The sequence below is a fragment of the Aythya marila genome, assembly GCF_965140915.1.
Source record: "Aythya marila genome assembly, chromosome: 1".
In the NCBI taxonomy this organism is placed as follows: Eukaryota; Metazoa; Chordata; class Aves; order Anseriformes; family Anatidae; genus Aythya; species Aythya marila.
The window spans coordinates 18172985-18191461 of NC_139042.1; the positions used below are offsets into that span (position 1 = coordinate 18172985).

Genomic DNA, 18477 nt, shown 5'->3' on the forward strand with positions numbered 1-18477 from the left:
AACTCTGAAGGATATTTTGTTCCACCAGCTGCACGACAGCTGTAATTATGGGTGACATTTTATGACTCCTGCATGCAGTCTGCCTTCTTGCCATCTTGCCAGGGAGGGAAACCAGGGTCACTGCCTGATAGTCCCCCTTTCAGATCCTTTTGTGGATAGGAGCTTCACTGGGAATCCCCAAGACCTCTGGCACAGTAGCTGACCATAATGACAACTCAGAAACCCTGGCCCACAGCCACCTAATTTCATACAGGAGCTCTTCAGCACTCACAAATCAACATCATCCAGATCTTTTGAGATGTAATTATCTAGATTACCTGTTTGGGCTAATATTTTGTCTTCATCTCAACCTGATCATCTGACCTATTTGCCAAATAATCTCCCCTCAGTGAATACTGAAGCAGAGAATTCACTGAGTTTCTCCACTCTGGCTTCATCATCTCTGAGTGTCCTTTTTAGATTTTGATAATCAAGTGGTACTACCAGTTTTCTTACTGGATTCTTGCTTTTGAGATATTTAAATAACTTTTTGTTACCCTGATTTGCAAGGCACACTTCAATTCTTCTTTAGCTCTCTTATTTTCCTGTTCATGCTTGACCTGCCACATTTTATGGGTGCTCTGTTCTCACAGTTGGGTAATCTTTACATGCTGTAAATTACAGTCTTTTCACTTTCATGGTCTTCTTACCACTTCTCTTGAGCCACACAGGGCTTTTCCTGGATGGATCTTTCCGCATGGTGTGTTTAGGTGCAGACATCAAGCAGGAGAGAAAAAGCATTTATTTTTTGATAACCATGTTACCCTCTACAGCTCTCACATCTTCTATATTCCCATTCTATATCCTTACTGAACGGCATGTTGCTCTTCCACCAGCTGTGTAGACTCAGTCCTACTCCCTGACTCATAGGGCCACACACAAATTGTGACACATTAGGTGGAGCCCTGACAGAGCAGCTGGGGCCATCCCGTCCAGGCACAGTCCCCACTGGGGTGCAGACACAGTTACTCGACTGCTTCTGCCTGAGACCCATGAAATACCAACAGTGTTTGCTGTTTTTTTTTCCTAAAGTGTGCTTTTGCATCTGTTTCAGGCACATGTACAGTAAAAACTATTACAAATCTTACAAACCAGACCACTAAAAAATTATAAAGATTACAAGATGACTTATTGTTTTATCCCTTGGCCCCCCTCAACACTAGAAAGATGACATCACTGGTCAAAAGAATAATTGGTTCTCCAGATGCGTGAATGATATCGAGGGGTTTTCTTTTCTTATTAATGTTCTTTAGCTGTATCACTTTAACTATTGCAAATGTGCACAGGTAATAAAACACACGTGTGAAGACGTATGTTTATACTTTTAATATTCAAAGGGGTTTTTTACTGCATTTTAGAAATAAAATTACTGTGCTTGATTTGTTGCTGCATCACTAAGATTAGAAAGGAATTGCTGAAAAAGGTTGATCTAATAAGGAGGACATTTTGAGAAACTGGATTCAAAAATATGTATGGATTACAGGCGGGTTTTCAATGAAGAATCTGATTAGTTCATGATTTATTTTATACTTTAAAAGGAGAATGAATTCAAAGTATTTAGGCAGTGTTTTGTGTCCCAGAGGTCTTGTTAGTATTTAGCATGGTCTTCTCATTTTCTGGAATAGTTCTGAAGAAATAAGTGATAGATCACCACCATAAGTGAAGGAATGCTGGATGATATAAACAAAGAATTATCAGGAAAACTGGAGCAGTATTAGTTGTCTAATAAATTATTTTTTGGCAAGCATTGCATAAACATGCATTTTAATGTCTACAGCCTCTATTTTTTCTTTCTAGTGATGCAGTTTTATGACTGCACCCTCAACAATAATCTCTATTGATTGTTACCCTCAATTGTTTGGCTCCAGTCTCCAAACCAGTCAAAACTAAGCCTGTGCCTGGATGTGGGAGGAATAAGAGGAGGGGGAAAAAAAAAAAAAAAAAAAAGAAAAAAAAAAAAAAAAAAGCTTTGTCTGTGAAAAAAAAAAAAATGTACAAAGAAAGAGACTGATATTTCAGTTTAATCCCCATAAATGAGGTCCAGTGGACCTAACTGCAGCCACTACAGTTATCTGTCAGCCTTAGAGAGCTCGTGAGGCTCCCCTGGGAGCCAGCAGGGAGGCACAGGCATGAGCCTCCGAAAGAGTGAGGGTGACTCACCCTCAGAAGGTGCCTATTTCTGACTGTGATGGGAGCTCACATGATGAACTTTAAATCTGGCCAGCTCTCGTGCTTTTAACTTTTTTTGAAATGAATTCCACTCAGAAGTTGTCTGCGGTGCTCATACGAGCACTGGCCACAGTTTGCATCACGAGGAAAGAATCATATTTAACAGAGATTATAGAACTACACAAAAAACATGAATCACGGTTTAGTACATGATTGCTTTTTTGTATCCCACTGTAGTGTTTAGCCAGGTGGAGAGATGGATATATGCAGGTGAGCCACTGGAAAAGTATAGAGCTCTCCTTAGCCCCATCTGGCCTGAAAAATAGCTTTAGTATGAGTTTTGCATATGAACTGTGCAATATAGTTGGGGAAGAAGTCCATCACCCTCCAAATAAAGCCCTTAAACAAAGGCCATACATGGTATCAGATGCTTCAGCTTTCCTTTCTCTCTTTAGTTTTTTTCTTCAGATGTAAAATTTCTAAGAGCTGCCAGCTGGAATACTCCTTATGCCAAAAAAATCCTAATTTTTCTCAAAGAAAATTTCCCTATTTTTGCCAAGAAAACTACATTTTCAGCAGCATGGAAGAACTTTGTCTTGGGACCAGATGATGAGAATAACTTCTTAACACATCTGTCAAAGTTCTAGCAAGCAATTTCAGGGCTCCAAAGGTTTGGATATATGAGGATTAGTAATATAGAAATGTTAATTAATACATACGTTTAGAACAATGCCTTTCATCTCTCTTTGCAATTTCAGCATGATTCTTTTCTTTCCAAAGACAACTTTGGATCAGAGGGTTTTTGTTATTACAAATTAGCATCAAAAACTATACACTTAAGAAATTAATTAGGCTTACAGACATTAAAAAGGATTGCTGTAAAGACATTGTTTAGTGCTTGAAACAAAAATATTTGTTGATCTGTTTATCTGCCTGAAGAAAAGGCAGTCTTAAAACCATTGCTAATCAGGGAGTTTCACAGCAATCCAGGCACCTAATGCATGGCACTTGTAATCTACAGCCAACGCACTTTTGTTTAGTCAAGCTCCACTCCTGTTCTCCAGGGTGCTCTAGAGGTTCAGGCATCTGCAGAGACTGCTTAACCCAGGAGGCTCTAAGCAGCATCTGTATGCATGCACACGGAGTGCTTCTACATCATAAACACACTACGATGGGATTTTGTATTGCTTGAGCACTCAGACTGGACTCCACCTGCCAGTAACTCCTGCACAGTAAAATCAGTGTAATGGACTTGTTGTATTTTGTGCTCCCGGTTAAAGAAGGATATAAAACTGGAGGGGGCCCCCAGTAGAGTGCTTCCAACATGGTCAAGAGAGGTAGAGGTAATGGCCTACAAGGAGGGCTTGCTTTGCCTAGTGGAGGGGAGGATATGTGAAGGATCTATCAGCAGCCTCCAACTATGTGAGGGGGCAATTGCAAAGATGTACAAACTCTTCTTGGTAGTGGCAGAAATCCAACAAGAGATAAGACCACAGACTGTAGCTTGGCAAGTTCGGGCTGGGCATTAGGAAAAACTCCTTGATCTGGAGGGCAGTGTAACACTGGAAGCAGATGCCAGGGGGCTGGGGAAACCTGTCTCTGGAGGTTTTCCTGACTTGGCTAGACAAAGCCACAGTTGCCTTGACCTAACATTGTTGATAGCACCAGGTGACTTGATGTAGCGCTATTAAAAACAATTCTTTCAGTGGGAGGCTGGACTGGAGACCTCCTGGGGTCTCTTCCCACCAGCACTTCTATGAGTTTATGAAATTGACTACACAACTTGTGTGCAGTGGATTTGATCCTATTAGATCTCCTTTCTACCTCAGGATTCGGGGCTAATGCTGCAGGGTGTCAGTACTCTGCTTGCACCTGGGGTTGTCTAGCCAATCTTCATCACTTCTTTTACCCTTCCTTGGGTTGGAATCCAAGGGCAATCATGCTAATCACAACTGAGAATCAAATCAATCCTTACCTCCTGTGAGCATAGCTGGCAGGGTAGGAAAAACGTACATGAGCTTACATATGGATGAGCTCATGGCAAGGATCTGCTGTAATCTGCTGGCTGTTGCTGGGCCTGCTGCCAGGGAAATCTGACTGTCCCCATTGCCTCCCTCACAAAGAAGGCCTCCAGGATGGTTTGTCAGGTTGGGATTTTAGCTTTTCATTTGAGAAGGCCTGTTATTGTGGAATTTGAACCATGCGCAAAAACCACTTGCCATACTCCATAATTTGCTTACACTTACCAAAGCGTCTTCAGCTTGCATGGGTTCTCCAGGGAACCTTCAGTCTGTAGAAAATTAAGACAATAATTGTATATTTCTCAGTATTATCTAGCCAGATCTGCTATTAGTAAGCATGTTGTCATCTGGAAGATTGCAGGATTTGTGAATGTACGTTATCTCCATTAGCATCAGTGAGAACAGTGACCATAAATCCCTTCACAAGATTAATACACCAGAGTGTGTTATCTGCATTTCAGCATGCCCAGCAGAACAGGGAAGAAAGATGAAGATTAGCAGCATTGCTTTCCACTCATCACTGGTAAATTACCATAAATAACTGCCCTTACACTAACAACAAAAAAGCAGATGATTAAGTGTTTGCCTGGAGGCCCATACACAGTCTGAATATTCAGCTTAATTATCTAAGAAGTGTTGTAAGTCAAAAGTATTGTCTCAGCTACAGCTGTTATGAGATTTTCTTTTCTTTCGATAAAGATTTTTTACAAGCTTGAATTATTTTCTCTGAAACGTTTTAATATTTTTGAATAAAATATGAAAAGAGAAAGTCTCATTCAGCATTTTAGTTTGATCATACTTTACGCAGAGGACTGGTATCCTGATTACATTCCAGCAGAATATTTAACTTTTGCCTGCTTAAAATTTACTGTAAAGACGCACTTGATGAATTGTTCTGTCTTCATTTCCTGATCAGAAATGTTGTGGTGCTCAGTGCTGCGACCGTCTTACAAGCAGATGTATTTCACCCTGCCTGCAGAACTGGTCCATAAACACCTCACATGAACCCGTCAGAAACACGGGAGGGATGAAACAGGCTCTTGTTTCGACAGGCCGTGCAGATAGCAACACACACAGCTGAAAATACCCTCAGATTTGCTATTATGAAGCCTTATTTTCAGTTGCTGATAACTTTCGCCCAACTCGAGTCTTTCTATCCTTGGTATCTCTCAGGTTGATTTCCTTCGGAAACTTCCAGAGAAAACATGGGGTTCAATAAGAAGCTGGGGAACCTTTTTGTCCCCACAACAATATGTTTTCCTCTGGAGCTTTAGTACTCTCCCTTCCTGGAGAAGACCCCTGTAGTTCAGAAGGGGTGTGCTGAGGCTGAAAACACTCCCACAGCTGAGGGAGTTTGGGGCCTCTGAAAACCACTGCTCACTTCCACAGGATCTGACAGCCAAGTTCCCCTGAAGCTCCAGGTTTTCTGTAAGCATGCCGAGGTTGAGCAGGACATGGTCTGCAATGGTCACAGTGCCAGGGGTGGAAGGAGGAGGCTGGTTGTGCCCAGCCTGCGATGATCCCTGAGCCAGCACAAGGAGGCAGAGGAGGTAGGCCAGGGAGCCCATATATAATAGTACAGCCCTGCTTGTGTGTTGCTTGCTCTCTTGCCATCAGCAGCCACACTATCCCAACCATCGTTACCTGAGACATCTCGGCACAGTGTCTGACTACTCTCTGGAGATGTGCCTCAAATCCCACTTAAATCCAGCTGCAGATACCTGACTGCTATATTATTGAGTTAACCTTATATTTTTAGACAGTCTTTAAACACTAAGGCAGACAGGAAGTAATGATTTAATAAGCTACTCCACATATTAATAAAAATGCCTCCAAAGGCTGCTTATGCTTCTTACTTTGCTGAGACTAAGCTATGCTTGCAGCTCCAGAACAAGGAGGGTTTGTTAAAACTAAAGAGCTCTGGTCTTTCCGGTTTGGGATTGTTTGCTTCTCAGATACAAGTTAACTGAGTATTAAATGAGCCCAGTGTGGCAAGAAGAGGAAAAAGAGGGCAAATATAATTTATTTACAGAGTGAGTGCTTCACATGAGGTTCATAAAAACAAAGCATATTATGAAAAGTGAATTAAAGCTCAATTGCTTCCAGGTTCAGTGAGTCTGATGAGCTAATTAAGCAATGCTTTCTCAAATCCAATTCCTGAAGTCTCCAGAGACAGTGGGATAGCCGAGGGACACACCTTCAGACCACCTGCTCACTATTTCATTCTCCATCACAGCATGGCTCTGCAGTCTGTGCACCACACAGAAGCGGTAACATCCACCTTCCCATCACCAAATCCCTTAGAGATACCCCCAGGAAAGGCTGGCAGCCTTGCAGTAACCCGGTGTATCTCGCAATGATCTGGTGCGTGCCATCACTGTCCACAGGGTGAGGCCAGAACTGCTCAGTTTTGTGTCATAGGCTTTCTCCAACAGGCATCAGCAGTTCCCCTTCACCTCCTCAGATGCCCGTACCATTGCAGAAGGAGAGTGTGGGATCTGTTTTGTCATTCCTGGTGGCTGGGAGGTGAATTGGTATGCCAACAGTGACGTCAAACAACCAGACACTGGTGACAGCATTACAGCAATACAAGCAGTTACTTGCTGCAGATTAAATCCTGTCAGTGTCCTACATGCAATCTGCAACTTTCTACTGAATAATATTTGGTGTCTCCTCACTGAAAACATTGCTCAAAATTCCTGCTGACTTCCAACAACACAGGGACAAGGTCCTCTGGCAGCACAAACTGATGTAATTCCAAGGCAAACGTGATTCCAAAACTTCAGAAGTGCCAAATATTGGACACTGCACTATCTGAGACTGTCCCTATCTGTGCCCAGTGCTGTAAATTTTTTATTAATGTGTCTACGTCCAGCTTCATGTTCTTCCTAAATCTACATGTCAGCCCTGAATTACTTAGATTTCTTTGCTTAAATCTTGTACTCCATCAATCCAACCACATGGCAGGAAAAGCTTACAAAAGGCTTACAAAAATAGTACTTTCAACTAAGTCCTTTTTCACAGTTTTTTTTGGGGGGGTTGGTTTTGGTTTTGGTTTGGTTTTGGATTTTGCTTTTGTTTTGCTTTTTTGTTTTCAAATATTTTATTATAAACTTTCCATTTGGGTAGTTGAAACAACTGGAATCTTAACTTCATGATTCCTTTGAAATATTGGTCTGATTTCAACCACAAGGCCCTTACACATATGAATGCACTGTATTTCTTGATTTCATTATGTTGGACAAATTCAAACCTAATTTCCAAACTCTGTTGAAAACAAACAAACGAACAAAAGCACAAAGACAAATAAAAGAAATAATAATAATTAAAAAAAAAAAAAAACATTGAATCTATTGAAGATATAGGATGTATTCAGACAGAGGGAAGATTTCAGAATTCGGTCCATTTTTAAGTGATCTTTGGCAGTACTTCAGGAAACAGTTATAGATAAATTGCAGTAGATTCTGTATTTTATACAAATTTCATTTTGAGACTTTTAAAGTACAAACCAAAGTCATGATCCTTATACAACATTAAGCAGATCTAGCTTTAGCCTGAAAGCACTGGAAGGCCATGGCTTGCTCGTACAAATAATGCACTCACCAGTCAGAGGGGAGTTTGTGAAGTGAGAGCATCCTGTGGTCTTCTGAATTGAAAACAACCACACAGACTCTATCACAACTGGAAATGTTTATAAAGGTCAAGAGACTCTGACCTTTGTCACTGCGCCTTCCTAAGGCTACTGTCAAGGCTAGTAAAATTTTTGTTTCAAAGCTCCATAATTCTTGTTTGTATTCTGAAACCAAGAAACATTCCTTAAATGGTAGGGGCAATATAACAGTGATTTTCAAACCTCACATAACACATAGTAACATATTGATATTTTTATGAATCATGGGCCGAGTATGCTTCCAAACAGAATAATTTTATATTCCAATGGGTACAGTATTCATTCCGTAGCATGTCAAAAGTAATTGCTCTCTAAGCTCCAAAGCACTCTAACACACTCTCTCAAACCACATGCAAAATGGAATCTCAGAAATGATTGTGAAATTAACTGTTTTGAGAAAAATTAGTCTCCAGGTACCCAAGCCCTTCAGATTGCAAATCCAGCCTTGTTCTAATACAATTAAATTGATTTCCTCTCATACAGACTTCTAGGGAAGTAGCTGGTATGTTGGTGGTTGAATATACTCAATTCAATAAATGTAAACATGAAAAGAATTTTTATGCAAAGCTTTTGTTGGCTTCTCTCACTGGTGGATTAAAAATTGGCAGTTATACACCAGTTTCCTCTTTCAGAAACTGAGATATTCTCTCAATTTAGATGTGACTTTACAATCATGTAAGATGCTGCAAAATAAAAGGAACCACAACATACTTTCCAATATAACATGAAACTCTCGGTGAAAAATAATCTTTCCTGCCTATACCTTCATATTAGAAAATAAAAGTAAAAATAGGAAGGTAATTATGGCTCAGTTCAAATATGAATAAATTAATAAATAAAGCTTCAAGTCTTCATTTCGTGTGATTTCTGCTCTTAGTTCGACTGAAAACACAGGAGACAAAAAAAAAAAAAAAAAAAAAAAACTGTTCTAACTTCTTATACAAATACGTGGGATGATTTAGATTTGTTCTTATTCATTTCTCATAGTGTCTAGGAGATGTACATTTGAAAAGCTTCAACTTTCTTCAGGAAAAAAAAAAAAAAAAACATGCATTTTTTAATTTTTCAGATGGTCAAGGTATTACAGAAACATAAGCCTGGTACATAACTAATGAATCTTGTCCCACAAAGCAATGAAGTCCTGGTACCTCTGTTTTGCAGGTAAGTCACTTAATGCTAGTGTCAAGATCCATAAACACCCAGCGGAGATTCAGAGCTTCCCACCTCTTAGGCTATGTCTGTGCTGGTTTTGGTGTCCAAGCCTCTGAGAGAAGTGGTCTGGAACCGTTCCCATTCACACTGTTCAGGACCAGCTCCCTCTCTGCTGAGTTGCCTCTATCCACATCCCTCAACACTTGCAGGGAACACCAGGAGGGCCTGGGCCTACGCAACGTAGGAAACAGTGCTTTCATCTGTACCTTCTGCAGGAGGTAGACTGGCTCAGGTAAGAGAAGAGAGCAGTGGATGTTGTTTATCTTGACTTAAGCAAGGACTTTGAAGGACAGTTCAGCCTGGAGAAGAAAAGGCTCAGTGGCAATCTTATGAGCATGTGTAACTATCTAATGGGAGGGTACAAAGGAGGTGGCATCAGAGTCCCCTCAGCAGTGTCCAGTGACAGGACAGGAGGCAATAGGCATAAACTGAAATACAAGAAATTCTGTTTTAAGATAAGAAAATGTTTTTTACTGTGAGGACAGTTGAACACAGGCACAGGTTGCCTAGAGAGGTTGTGGAGTCTGCATCCTGGAGATACTCAAAACTGGACTGGACATGGACCTGCACAACCTGTTTTATATATATATATATATATATATATATATATATATATATGTAATTCCTTTCTAGCACATGCTTTAGTACATGGTGATGCATTAAACTTTTGCTCTGCCATGTGTTTTGTACTGATATTAATGAAATCAGTGCCATACTAGATGCAAAGCAAAAGCAGCTACACATGGGATATAGCCCCTCAGACTTCCTTCAGCAATTGTGCTTCAGCAAGTATGGAAGGGGCAATACTATATTTACACCATTTTTACATGTTGTGCAAACTTGGTCACATGAGGTGAAGGTTTGTATTCATAGCACTCCCCCAAAGCAGGAGTATTTCAGGTCTTCTGCCCACACTTTGTGAGGAACTATTTTGGATTTGGTGAATGAGGACAGCCTTCTTGTCTCCTCACAGAAGTGCAGTTTTCATAAGTTTTCTCCATCAGATCAATACTTCTGTAGGAACATGTTATCATAACAAAAGCAAATTGTAAATATATATATATAATAGCAAAACAAAACAAAACAAGTTGACATCACAGTCTAGGTATCTACCAGGTTTAGGCAAGTCCTATAACAGTTGTTATATCACACACCCTAGATTTTTATATAACCAACTATAAAAGAAACAAATTCATAGCTATTAGCATGAGGCCAATAATAATGTAAATATAACATTGAATGAGATGTATACATCACAAAAAGTGGAGCAACATAGTTGGGAATTTGGTGCAGATAAATACCAGAATCATCGAGTTTTCCTTGCATTTCCTCTTAAGTACTGCAAACATGTATTTTAAATGTATACTACCGTACCTGAACAGTAGCTAAATATTTTAGTAAAAATAAAGCTAAATTTTACTATGTTGGGTTTTACCTTGTAAAATACTAAATTTTAAATTAATTTTCTTGGTGGTAGATTAAAATATGTGTTGTTTGGTTGTTTTTTTGTTTGTTTGTTTGTTTGTTGGTTGGTTGGTTTTGTTTTGTTTTGTTTTGTTTTGCTTCCATAATAAAGTAGTTCTGTAACCGGGTATCTATGTTTTATTTCTGATCTCCTCAAATCCTCCTTCCCCATTTAAGTCATGATGTAACTGGAATCGAAGAGAATCAAGCATGCCTTGGACCACATAAGAGATGCTCATCTAGAAAGTCCCCTCCTTAAGAAGGCTGTTACTGCGTCATGTATTGTGGTGATGAAAGAGAAGCTAAAATTTTCACTTACAGCCTGACCTAATATTTAAAACAGGTTGTTATAGTCTCACAGGAAGCTGAATCTCCTTCAGTTAAAACAGCTATTGAAGCATTTTGGCTCTCCAAGCTTGCAAATATTAGATCATGGAGAGTTAAATCTAAGAATGATAAATCCATAAGAATAAGACTGTAAAGACAACACAACTGTCAAAATCTGAAAGAAAAAAAAAAAAAAGGCCGAGGAAAATGCAAAACTTTCCCAACTGCCATGATCTTTAAAATATCTCCATTCTGTAACACTCTTGCTTGGCTTTGCATTTTTGGGGAGAGTCAGCATGAAATCACATTTCATACACAGACTAGCAAGTGACAGTCCCTCCCATATTCCTGTCAACAAGGAATAAATTGGATTAGTCTCAGCCAAAGTACGGTATTCTGAAGATGTAAACTCATGCCAATAAGAAGTAATATAACTCTCCAATTTAAACAAAGTAATGTACAAAGGAAGCCAGCGAGAGCCATACCAAAGTTGAGTTAGTCATAATAGGCAGCTGCAGAATGTGGGATGCCAGGGGACTTACCAAATCCCTGGTGTCTGTTAAAAGTGTTATAAATCAGAAGGACAAGCTTGTTTTGCTGAGCCTATAAATGATGCATAAGATCATGTGCTCGATCTTGGAAGAAAGATACCAGGGAAGAAAACATGGTTTAGTTGCCACTTTGAATCCAATCTGCAGTGACTGCAACCTGCTACGATGCGACAACCAGGCAGCACCATGTGAGAAATTGTGTCATGGTGTCACTTTGTTTTTCAGCTGCTGCAGTTCTGTGGCAGAGAAGCTGCCATCCTGGTCACTGGCAGCTGTTATTGTGAACTGGGAAAAGAGGTAGAAGCTGGAAAAGGAACAGGAAAACTGCCCCATGTTCTCACTTTTCACAGAAGTCAAAACTGGGTTACAGTAGGCAATTAAAGGTGGAATAAGGTAATCTACTCCCCCTGCTCACAGTGGACTAAGGACCCTGTATTTCAAGTTATAAATCCAGTGCCAAACTAACAGCTCTTCCTGCTGTCACCAAACAAGAGTAAGGTTAAAATAGATGCTAGATGGACATCAACAGAGTTTCTGCAGATTCACACCGGTGTAACTAAGGGTACCTACATGCAACTACTTGCATGTTATGTTATGGATATTTTTTAAAAATCTTGCTACCTACTGCTGTGTCCATTGTAAATAACCAGGGTCTTCGCTTCTTTACAGGTGGGCTTTGTGAAAAATAGCCTCTGAAGAGACCAAATAATCCCTGGCAGCATTCCTGGAGGATACAACAGCTAGGAGATGTTATCTGCTCCTGGCTGTGGACCATATGCTGAGCAGAGCATGCATGCACAAACACAATTCCCTCCACACATTAGCAGCTGAGAAGAAATTGAGTTATATAGAAATGAAGCAAGCCTTCATAACTCTGCACAAAATTCACAATATTCATGTGCCTAGGTGACATGCAAAGGGGAGTGATTTTATATAAAGGCAAAATAAACCTGCAGGAGCACAAAAACTCAGAGTAGGATTTTGATCCTATTCTCACTTATTGCAGCCAACTTACTGATCAAAGAGTGTTCTGTAATGATAATGCAGGAGGATCTAACACATCTGAGTTTGGTCTGCATTACCTATTAAGAAGCTTTCAAGACCATTACAGTGATAGTGCTGTGCCTGTGTGAGCCAGCACGACAGCTATTACAATCTCTGGAATAGCATGTACCCAGCTTTTTACATTAGAGCAATTTCCTGTGAGGCAGAGAAAATGCTGCCCAGGACATCAACAGCATCCTTAGGCCTTGTGAACAAAAAGCTCTGTGGAATGAGCTGCTAAATAAAAGAGCCTCTGTTTTTGTTTAACAAACACTAAGCTGAAAAATACATTTAGTGAGACAGCAATATCACCAGGTAGGAGGCTGTGTCTACAGCACTACAGTAAATACCCCGGGCTTTTCTAGCCTTTCTTCTCCATCTGTCCTAGTGTTCCTCTGAACAGCGTGTATTTTGAAATAAGAAGCTTAGAATAAAATGGCAGTGGATTAATGGTTTCTGCAGATCTCAGTCAGATGTTGCCGTGCACTGTTTAGCAGACTCGCTCTTTGTCAGGCAGCATCTTCCCCTAGCAGCCCAATGGTATTTTAAAACGTTGGATGCCACTTGGGTAGAGATGATAAGTGGTATCCCAATCAATATGAGCAACTGGCAATTATTAACATATGTGTCAAATTAAAACAAATGCCATCCATTTATGTATATGAGTTAGAGAGACGGAGTAACAGAGCCAAAAGAGGGAAAAAAAAGTTTGGAGAGAGGGGTCTCAGTGTATGGAGGGAGAGTGAAGGGGAAAAAAAAATTATCTGTGGATTGTCAGAATACAGAATGAGCAGCAGCAGCCAAATCCCAGCTGAAAACAAATGAGGAATTAACAGCAATTAGCATAGACCCACCATAAATTTTTCACCTGCTGCTCTGGTTAAAATCATACATCAAAGAAAGACATTCCTGCCTTGGCAGGTGAAAACTGGCTGTGGAAATTTCGGTAAGCCAGGTCTGTCACAGTTATGTTTTCAATTCTTCAGGCAGGGTTCAGCTCCCAGATTAACTTGGCTAAATTTAGATGTTTACATGTGCACTAGGTATCTCTGCTCCCATTGTTGTCAGAGGAGGTAAAATCGAGTCAGCCAAGGAGCCCAGGCAGAGATTCAGCTCATCACAGAACAGTACCTACGTGGCTATCTGGATTCCACTAACTGGATCGATGAGGGGCTTGACTCTTGCCTAGAGAAAAGCATCTTGAGCTGCTCTTAAGTATCGCACCTGCACTGGGTATCCAGCAGGACAGGAGTTATTCACAGCTCTTCTGTAATGTCTGAAAGCCCTATGCAGCTCTCTTGAATACCCCAGGGCACTTAAATTAGCAATAGGCACCTAAATTGACCGAAATTAATTCCTTACTAGATTTCCATTGATTATAATAGAACTTAGACACCTAGCACACACGTAGACACCTTCATGTAGATGCCAATGTTCAGGTCTCTTGAGCTACAAGAACATTGTTTATGCTTTGTTGTTCACCCTTATGCCCAAAGGACTATAAGAGAGCATAACACTTTACAGAACTAGTGAAATACTAACTGTGCCTTTGGGGTCAGCTGTGCCAAATGTGCCCCAGGGGAGTGCAGCCTTTCAGCACAGTGTACACAGCACTGCAACTGGGAGCCCAAGACATGAGACTGTGAGACAGATTCCTGGCCACATTCAGGTCCAGGCTCTGGCCATCTGTCTGAGGCACCCAGCTAATCCAGCCCATCTAGAATTCAAACTGCCTTCAGCAGAGCCCTCAGCCTCCCCACTGATTGTACAGGGAAACTGGGCAGACAACAGTCCTAGCTTTGGCACTCAGAAACATTTAGAGGCTTTACAGTCTTCTTGGAGCACAAAGGGAGAAGAGACCTCACTGGTAGAAGGTTAAGGCTCCCTGTCTATGAAGCCAGTTCTATACTTGCTGGTAACCCATGCAGCTGGCCAAATATATTAGTGCAACAACCACGTCAACTATGACCCATAAATGACAGCAGACACTCATAGCTCATCCGGGGTGAACCTCTGGTTTGAGGAGATGTCTCATACCATGCCCCCATTGCTTTGTTGTGCTGAGATGGAAGGGTCAGATCCAGATTCCTGCAGACAAAAAGGTAAGTAATATTATTTAAAAATAAAAATAAAAATAAATAAAAATAAATAAAAATAAAAATAAGACTCTTCTTACTCTTACCTTGTTGTTAGGTATGTACAAGCTCATTTTTCTACCTATCTACCTTTACGGTTTTCAAGCATTCCACAGAGCTTTAGTTTTAAGAATTCCATTACAAGCAACTCTATTCAAGCCTTACATGTCACATATGGAAGAGGTAAATAACCAACAAAGCATTTTTATTTCTGCTTTGTCTATAGTTGTATTTATTCTGTAAATAGGAAAATGCAAATGTACTTTCATGCAAATGTAACCTTTCTACTTGTAAGAGCTGAATGAAAAATGTGTCAGCATCAGTTGGTTTTATAATAAATTTTATGGCATCTAGAAGTTGTGTAGCCAGAAAGCTTAATCGGCTTGTTCCAGAATTACCAAGGAAAGCAGACAAATACAAAATCTCTTCCTACCTTTCATGTAAGTTCTCAACAGATGCTCTTAAGCTTCATAGTGGTGGTATAGAAACATTTTCAGGGAGCACACTTGTAAGTATCAGACCTTACAATGATAATGATATGTTTCTTCTGTTCTGCTCAGACAAGAAAAAGATGGACACTTAGCACCTTCTGAATGCCATTTGGAAAGCCAGTACTTAAACCACAGCCTATATTCCATCAAAAAATCTTAAATTATTTTCAAAGATCTCTGGAACCAGTCCAAGAATGTAAATGTGTCAAAACAAGTAGGTGGGATAGACTGCTGAACTGAAATTCAGTATCATTAAATCATTGCAATTTGTCATTGCAACAATGGATCCTCCTCTGAAACCCCCCCTGTCAGTCTGCAGTTAAGCAGGGTCCTATGTATTTTTCACAAGCAAGTGAGAGAGTGGATGAGAAGAGGGAGGAGAGAAGGTTAGACTCTTAGGATCTGGTAAGCTTGCAGAGTTCAGGGACGAACGCTGGAGAAAGAGAGAAGTTGAGAAAATTGAGTCAGTAAGTCCAATCTTACCCTATATCATGCTTACCTCGTGGAAAATGCCTCTTCACATTCACTTGAGAGCTTTGGCTGACTTGGTGCCCCATTCCAGGGTATAAGAAGTGAAGAGGTTTGAGAGAGAACCACAGTAATTAAATTTTAAGTCTATATTCGGGTGGCAGGGGAAATCCAGAATAATTCAGCAGAGCAGCTGTTACAAGAATCTGAACCAAGGATGAAAGGTCAGAGATACCTGATGAAATGCCAGCTTCATATGAGGAGCTTCATTGATTTCCAGGGCAAAAATAAAGTTTACAAACCAGTCTCAGAATTTCACCAAGCCACTTCCACAGCGAACAGTTATTTACAAAGACACAGAATTCAGCCATAGAAAGGTTATTGTACTTCACCAAAATATAAATATTAACTGAATTTGTGTGTGCAAATTAGGTCATCTAGGATTAGCTCAAAAGTAGAAGAGAATGGGCTGAAGGTGCAGACCAGAGGGGATTGACAGAAAGCATAAATAAACATTAAAATAATTTAGCAACCTCTTAATCATAGATCTATTATAGCAGAGATAGTCATGAAGACATGAGTTGTTAGCATTTGTACTTTTATACTTCTGGAGAAAAATACCCTTTTAACTAAATACAGAAGTACATAATGAATAGCAATTGATTTTATTTACTAGGGAGCCCTAAAGAGATAATGCATTGTTTTTCAAATTACATGCTTTCATGGAAATTGCTCTACCAAAATAAAGACCAGGGGTTCATCTGGTTCAGCCGCCTGCTTCTGCCATCCAGAGGAGCCAGAAACACAGCACGTAATGCACCTGGACTGCTGTGCAAAGCTGCATCACAGGGAGAAAATCCCAGCCCCAGCCCCAGCTGGCAGACGTGCTCTGCCTTCAAGCAGGAGTCCAATTTGATTTCTCCAGCATTTATTCCACTTGATGCCTTACGCTTTATTTAACTCCAGACCAGAATCTTTTCAAATATCTCTTCCTATTTAATTTCTGTGTGAGTCTGGAGTGGATTTGAGTTTGCCTTTGGGACAGAGCTGGACAAAGAAGATGGATTTCAGTTGCACGTGTGTGGAAGTGGGTCTGATCACAAAATCTTTGTAACCTAGATCATGGCTCCTTGCAGGGCCCTGGGTGCAGTGGGGGCTCCCTGGGGAGGTCTGGCAGTCAGGACCTGTCCCACCCCACCGAACAGGGAGCCCAGCAGGCTGAGGAGCAGCCAGGGGCAGCCCCAGCCCCAGGCATTGACACCTCCCTGGAGACAGGGACAAGCCAAGTCTGTGCTCTAAGACCATAAAAGTAGAGAAGTCACACAGGGCATGCTGGACATCTGCAGCCTGAGCTCACCAACCTCTCTTGCCTTTTCAGAGTATGATCATGACCCTCCTGGACACACCAACAGCTTCCCATCCTGCACACAGGATTTGCAGACATCATGATGAGAAGCTATCCATCTGGGCTATGAACCCATTCTTTGCCACACTGCATAGTGTTTTGTCAACATTTCACTGACATTTTTCCCTGAGAAATTTCTTCTCAGAACAAGTGGTTAGGCATTGGAACGAGTTGCCCAGGGAGGCGGTGGAGTCACTGTCCCTGGGGGTGTTTAAGGAAAGGTTGGACATGGTGCTTAGGGACATGGTTTAGTGGATGATGGTGGTGGTAGGGGGATGGTTGGACCAGGTGATCATGGAGGGCTTTTCCAACCTTAGTTATTCTATGATTCTATTCTATCATTCTATTGAAATAAAATATTTTAATAGTCCCTGAACTGAAAATCTGGCAAATTTTCATTTCAGAGGAGATCATATGAAATATGAGATGATATTCCAAGAAACAGCAGCCAAAATAGTAATCACTAGATCATCCCAGGGGCTTGGAGTACTAGTTATGTACTGGGTACAGTAGAAAAGCAAAGCAAAACAAAACAAACAAAAAAGGCCAAAGGTATTAAAGTCCAAGCAGAAAAAATACAGCTGTTAGATACATGATACACAAAAAATAATTAGGCAGTCTCATTCAGCATGATAGGAGAATAACACACTATCACCATAACAGTTGTTGTAGCTACTCTTCAAAACGCCATGGCTCTGCATCATTTTGTACCAAAGTAATGGTGTTGATTTTCATTACACGTTAAGTAATCAGGATAAAGAATTCAAAAAGAACCAGTTTTCTTCTCTGTAAAGAATGCAGCTTTTCTCTCCTCCATTAGCAGTGCCTGGTTTAGTTTATGTTCCTGCCACGTTATAACATGGCAAACTACTAATTCTGAGCCCTCTCACACAAGCCAGGACTGTGCCCACCTCCTGGTATTGGCTACAGAGAAAAGCAACATCTAGAAGTCGTGTTAGAAAGTAAGGGCTAAATCGACCCCAGAATTAAATGTCTGTGAGCCAGATCTATAGCCTTTCTGCAGATATTACACTGAACTGCAGCCTGGTTTTGAGCTCCCACTCTAAAATGCTTTCTGCCAGTAATGGACAGCTACTTCTTCCATTAGCCCCATGAACACGCTGACTTCAGGCTGTAGCATTACTGATCCCTGGCAGAAAACCAGCCTTTGAAAAACAATGTGCTAGTCCTCCACTGCTCCTATCCTGCAGCTACCTGTCTGATATTTGCTGTATGTTCTAGCAACAGGCTCAGAAAGGCTGTCAAGGTATATATTAGTCAAGATGTGAGATAAATGATCTTTTATATTTAAATCAAATGCAGAAAAAAATATTACTGAGCTGTTCCTGAAAAGGAACTTCAAGCTCCTGCGGCTTTTCATGTTTGACCAAAAAGGTGCGTATGTTCCTTGCACAGCGATAACCTTTGAAGGTCAAATCTCTTTCCTCAAGCTTCCTACATATGTGGATACGGAAACTGAA

The 18477-nt window shown here is 40.6% G+C and overlaps 1 protein-coding gene across 1 annotated transcript in view; it reads left to right on the forward strand.

Moving 5' to 3' along the window:
• Positions 1-18477, forward strand: part of RNF17 (ring finger protein 17) — a gene marked incomplete at its 5' end in the record, with an annotated part of 194710 nt that overhangs the window by 64279 nt on the left and 111954 nt on the right. The window lies entirely within an intron of this gene.